The sequence below is a fragment of the Bubalus bubalis genome, chromosome 11 (genome assembly GCF_019923935.1).
Source record: "Bubalus bubalis isolate 160015118507 breed Murrah chromosome 11, NDDB_SH_1, whole genome shotgun sequence".
Taxonomy (NCBI): domain Eukaryota; kingdom Metazoa; phylum Chordata; class Mammalia; order Artiodactyla; family Bovidae; genus Bubalus; species Bubalus bubalis.
Genome location: NC_059167.1, coordinates 31,214,634 through 31,220,633, shown reverse-complemented (window position 1 = coordinate 31,220,633; position 6,000 = coordinate 31,214,634). Strand labels below are relative to the sequence as shown.

General features: G+C 43.6%; 1 protein-coding gene across 6 annotated transcripts in view; it reads left to right on the top strand.

Moving 5' to 3' along the window:
• The first annotated feature begins 1,339 nt into the window (after positions 1 to 1,339).
• LRRC9 (leucine rich repeat containing 9) overlaps positions 1,340 to 6,000 on the top strand; it is a 121,236-nt gene continuing 116,575 nt past the window's right edge. For 3 of the 6 annotated variants that reach the window (XM_044924904.2, XM_044924903.2, XR_003112276.3), the window contains exon 1: positions 1,340 to 3,053. The gene's annotated coding sequence lies outside the window, so the exon portion shown is untranslated. The remainder of the gene's footprint in view (positions 3,054 to 6,000) is intronic. The other 3 variants (XM_025295430.3, XM_025295426.3, XM_025295428.3) reach the window with 2 other exon arrangements.

Here is a 6,000-nt window from a genome sequence, read left to right as displayed (position 1 = left end):
CTTATGGCAGAAAGCAAAGAACTAAAGAGCCTCTTGATGAAAGGGAAAGAGGAGAGGGAAAAAAGTAGGCTTAAAACTCAACATTCAGAAAACTAACATCATGGCATCTGGTGCCATCAGTTCAGTTCAGTTCAGTTCAGTTGCTCAGTTATGTCAGACTCTTTGCGAACCCATGAACCACAGCACGCCAGGCCTCCCTATCCATCACCAACTCCTGGAGTTTATCTAAACTCATGTCCATTGAGTTGGTGATGCCATCCAACCATCTCATCCTCTGTCATCCCCTTCTCCTCCTGCCCTCAATCTTTCCCAACATCAGGGTCTCTTCAAACGAGTCATCTCTTCACATCAGGTGGCCAAAATATTGGAGTTTCAGCTTCAACATCAGTCCTTTCAATGAACACCCAGGACTGATTTCCTTTAGGATGGACCAGTTGGATCTCCTTGCAGTCCAAGGGACTCTCAAGAGTCTTCTCCAACACCGCAGTTCAAAAGCTTCAATTCTTCTGTGCTCAGCTTTCTTTATAGTCCAACTCTCACATCCATACATGACTACTGGAAAAACCATAGCCTTGAATAGATGGACCTTTGTTGACAAAGTAATGTCTCTGCTTTTTAATACACTGTCTAGGTTGGTCATAACTTTCCTTCCAAGGAGTAAGCATCTTTTAATTTCATGGCTGCAATCACCATCTGGAGTGATTTCGGAGCCCCAAAAAATAAAGTCAGCCACTGAACTTCATGGCAAATAGATGGGGAAACAGTGGAAATACTGGCTGAGTTTATTTTTTGGTGCTCCAAAATCACTGCAGATGGTGACTGCAGACATGAAATTAAAAGACGCTTGATCCTTGGTAGAAAAGCTATGACCAACCTAGACAGCATATTAAAAAGCAGAGACAATACTTTATCAACACAGGTCTGTCTAGTCAAAGCTATGGTTTTTCCAGCAGTCATATATGGATGTAAGAGTTGGACTATAAACAAAGCTGAGTGCCGAAGAATTGATGCTTTCGAACTGTGGTGCTGAAGACTCCTGAGAGTCCCTTGGACAGCAAGGAGAACCAACCAGTTCATCCTAAAGGAAATCAGTCCTGAATATTCATTGGAAGGACTGATGCTGAAGCTGAAGGTCCAATACTTGGCCATCTGATGCGAAGAACCAAGTCATTGGAAAAGCCCCTGATGCTGGAAAGATTGAAGGCAGGAGGAGAAGGGGATGACAGAGGATGAGATGGTTGGATGGCACCACTGACTCAATGGACATGAGTTTGAGTAGGCTCCGGGAGTTGGTGATGGACAGGGAAGCCTGACGTGCTGCAGTCTATGGGGTGGCAAAGAGTAGGATAGGACTGAGAGACTGAACTGAACTGAATTCATCTATTGATGATTTTGATTTCTGATCCAATTGCTTAATCTAAACATTTAGATATTGAAACTATTGTTATCTAGTCTTTACACTCTATAGTCAGGTCATCTTGCTCAATTAGATTTTCAGAGATGATAATATGAATCAGATTTTTCTAGTCCTTTTTTAAAACTCCTAAACCACAAATCTTTTAATTAATTTTAGTTAATGACAAACTGAAATTTCTGAGGTATAAAAAACATGTAAGTAAAATTTATATTTTTCTATGTTTATGTATGTTTACAAACGGTCAATATTACAATAAAATATTTGAAATGAAAATATAGTAAAATATCTGCACTCATATTTTTCATGAGAACGCAGTTTTAAAATAGAGTCTATTGAATGAGGCAGCCACCTGGTGACAGAAAACAGAACTTACAGACACTATTTTGCATGAACTGAACATCATAAGTATTCTACACAAATAACCTCAAAAAACATAATAGCGCTGTCCAACAGAAACATAATAGAAATCACATAGGTAATTTAAATTTTCTAATTGTTGCTTTTAAAATGTAAAAGAACCCCAGTAGTTTAATACAATATTTTCATGTAAACCAATATATGAAAACTATTTATCATTTCAACATGTGATCAATACATATATTTTTCATGCTAGGTTTTCAAAACACATTGTGTGTTTCATAGCACATCTCAGTTCGGACAAGCTACCTTTCACGCGGCTGTAGCTGAATGGCTAACATGTGGAACAGCGCTTATCTAGAGAATGAAATGAGATCAGCAGTTACTTTGATTGCCTAAGTTCATTTCTCAGCCCTCTGCCCACTCTTAAAAGTTCCCCCCATTTCCTCTTTAAATTTTACTTTATTTTGTAAAAGTTTGGCCACCAGTATACTTTGGAGTGCTTAAACGACCCTCAAAAGCCTGTCGGCGAACGACAAGAAGACCGTTGGAGGGTCCAGGTCTTCTCTGGAGGTCACTAGGGCGTTAGGTTGGCCTGCGCTGTCCTTCGATTCGGCTTGCTCTGCGCTCAGCGGCTTCCGGCTGCGGTCAGGTACATTCCTGGAGAGCGGCGGTCGCCGGCGTTTGGACCGAGGGGCGCGTGGGGATATCAGGGCCCGATACGGGTGTCTGGCCGCCTTGTGACATCACAGCATCATGCTTTGGGGTTCAAGTTCAGCGAGGCTCCGGGCTTCCAGACCCCGAAGATCAAAGATTTTCAGTGGGAAACAGCCGGGACTGGAAGAGGCAACGACTAGGTACCCGCTGTAAGTCGTTACTTCCCATGCGGGCCTGTGATCTGGCGAAGGCGGGTGAAAAGACACATGCAGAGTCCAAAAGACCCGCGGAGACGGGCGCTCCTCCCCACCATTTCCCAGGAGCACCAGCGGGGTCTTCCGGATGGACCCCTACCTCTGCTGATTGGTTGTAGCTTGCCGCCACGTGATCCAGAAACGGGTCAGCCACCGCTTTCCCCGCCCCTCTCACCCCCTCCCCACCCGGAGGTCGCGGGAGGCGGAGAGCAGGTTTCCTAGGTAACCGCAGCGGGCAGTTGTGTACACACCAGGCCCCAGGAAAGGGAGGGTGTCCAGCCTGCTGCTGCAAGACCAGGATTAAGAGGCGGGAGTGGACTCTACTCTGTCTCCAATTGCCCCGGAATCCATCCTGTCTCTGGGATAAGGTGAGTGACTATAACCTGGTGGCCTTTGGGAGTACCTCACCTCTAGGCAAAGCCCAGGAATCTTTGCTCCCCTCTCCTCTCTCTCTGGCCACACCCGGAGGAAGACAAGAGAAAAGCAACGTTGAGGTCAAAAGACCCTTGTAATGGGGCAGTGGAGATGAGGATAATAATGAGAGATAGTGACGTGACTTTATCTGAGGCCGTCAGGTTTACCGGGGCAAAGCTGAAGAGGAAACGGAGAGGGAAGGTGGCACACAGCCATCTGTGCAGCCTTTACTGAGAGAACGAAGTGCTCCTTGGACACCCTTGATACCGCTCACCTAGAACTGGAAGGGCATTTGTTTGGCGCATGAGTAATAATGGATGGATTCTGATCCCTTTATACCCAAGGCAGGAAACAATTTGACCATACAGGCCTTCTAGTTTGTAGAAAAGAAATTTGATTTTTTCACAATGACACTCTCCCCAGCTCTCATGGCAGACAGAAACGTGGTCCTTTGAACTCTAATTATTGTTCTACTCTGACCAGTCATGTAAAACTTAAGGTATTGGGTTGGCCAAATGCTTTTGGTATCATCTTGTGGAAAACCCAAATGAACTTTTTAGCCAACCCAATATTTCTTTAAGTTATAACATATAGGACCCTGTGGCATGACAACTAATTCAAACCATCCAATAAATTGTTATCAAATACCAAGCATGTGTCAGGCACTGTGATAGGGTCATTGTTCCTGCATTCAGTGATGTAACCTGGTAAGGAACAAAGACCTGGAAGTATCACAGTACAGTAGGATAGGTGTTGTATATGTGCCACATTCTGGCCTTTATTGGAATTATGAGCAGGAGAATGATTATAATACTGACAGAATTAAAGTCTCCACACAGAAGACCCTTGATTTAAATTTTTAAGGGCATATGGAATATGCCATAAAGTCAAGGGAAAGTTAGGGAGGGGAAACAGCATATGCCAAAGTATAGAAATAGCCCATGTCATTCAGAGAACTATAGTTGTGGCCAGAGCCTGGGATGCTGTCAGGAATTTTTAGTTGATGAGCTTGAAAGGTAGGCAGGAGTTAAGAGTTTGGACACCATGAATACCTTGCAAGGGGAGTTCAGTTCAGTCGCCCAGTCGTGTCCAACTCTTTGCGACCCCATAAACTGCAGCATGCCAGGCCTCCCTGTCCATAACCAACTCCTGGAGTCCACCCAAACCCATGTCCATCAAGTCGGTGATGCCATCCAACCATCTCATCCTTTGTCGTCCCCTTCTCCTCCTGCCCTCAATCTTTCCCAGCATCAGGGTCTTTTAAAATGAATCAGCTCTTTGCATCAGGTGGCTAAAGTATTGGAGTTTCAGCTTCAACATCAGTCCTTTCAATGAACACCTAGGACTGATCTCCTTTAGGATGGACTGGTTGGATTTCCTTGCAGTCCAAGGGACTCTCAAGAGTCTTCTCCAACACCACAGTTCAAAAGCATCAATTCTTCTGCACTCAGATTTCTTTATAGTCCAACTCTCACATCCATACATGACCACTGGAAAAACCATAGCCTTGACTAGACAGACCTTTGTTGACAAAGTAATGTCTCTGCTTTTGAATATGCTGTCTAGGTTGGTCATAACTTTCCTTCCAAGGAGTAAGTGTCTTTTAATTTCATGGTTGCAGTCACCATCTGCAGTGATTTTGGAGCCCAGAAAAATTAAGTCAGCCACCATTTCCACTGTTTCCCCATCTATTTGCCATGAAGTGATAAGACCATATGCCATGATCTTAGTTTTCCGAATGTTGAGCTTTAAGCCAGCTTTTTCACTCTGCTCTTTCACTTTCATCAAGAGGCTCTTTAGTTCTTCACTTTCTGCCATAAGGGTGGTGTCATCTGCATATCTGAGGTTATTGATGTTTCTCCTGGCAGTTTTGATTCCAGCTTGTGCTTCCTCCAGCCCAGCATTGCTCATGATGTACTCTGCATGTAAGTTAAATAAGCAGGGTGACAATATACAGCCTTGACGTACTCCTTTTCCTATTTGGAACCAGTCTGTTGTTCCATGTCCAGTTCTAACTGTTGCTTTCTGACCTGCATACAGGTTTCTCAAGAGGCAGGTCAGGTGGTCTGGTATTCCCATCTCTTTCAGAATTTTCCACAGTTTATTGTGATCCACACAGTCAAAGGCTTTGGCACAGTCAATAAAGCAGAAATAGATGTTTTTCTGGAACTCTCTTGCTTTTTTGATGATCCATCGGATGTTGGCAATTTGATCTCTGGTTCCTCTGCCTCTTCTAAAACCAGCTTGAACATCTGGAAGTTCATGGTTCATGTATTGCTGAAGCCTGGCTTGGAGAATTTTGAGTATTACTTTACTAGCACGTGAGATGAGTGCAATTGTGCAGTAGTTTGAGCATTCTTTCACATTGCCTTTCTTTGGGATTGAAATGAAAACTAACCTTTTCCAGTCCTATGGCCATTGATGTGTTTTCCAGATTTGCTGGCATATTGAGTGCAACACTTTCACAGCATCGTCTTTCAGGATTTGAAATAGCTCAACTGGAATGCCATCACCTCCACTAGCTTTGTTCGTAGTGATGCTTCTTAAGGCCCACTTGACTTCACATTCCAGGATGTCTGGCTCTAGGTGAGTGATCACACCATTGTGATTATCTTGGTCGTGAAGATCTTTTTTTTACAGTTCTGTGTATTCTTGCCACCTCTTCTTAATATCTTCTGCTTCTGTTAGGTCCCTACCATTTCTGTCCTTTATTGAGCCCATCTTTGCATGAAATGTTCCTTTTGTATTTCTAATTTTCTTCAAGAGATCTCTAGTCTTTCCCATTCTATTGTTTTCCTCTATTTCTTTGCATTGATCGCTGAGGAAAGCTTTCTTATCTCTTCTTCCTATTCTTTGGAACTCTGCATTCAAATGGGTATATCTTTCCTTTTCTCCTTTGCT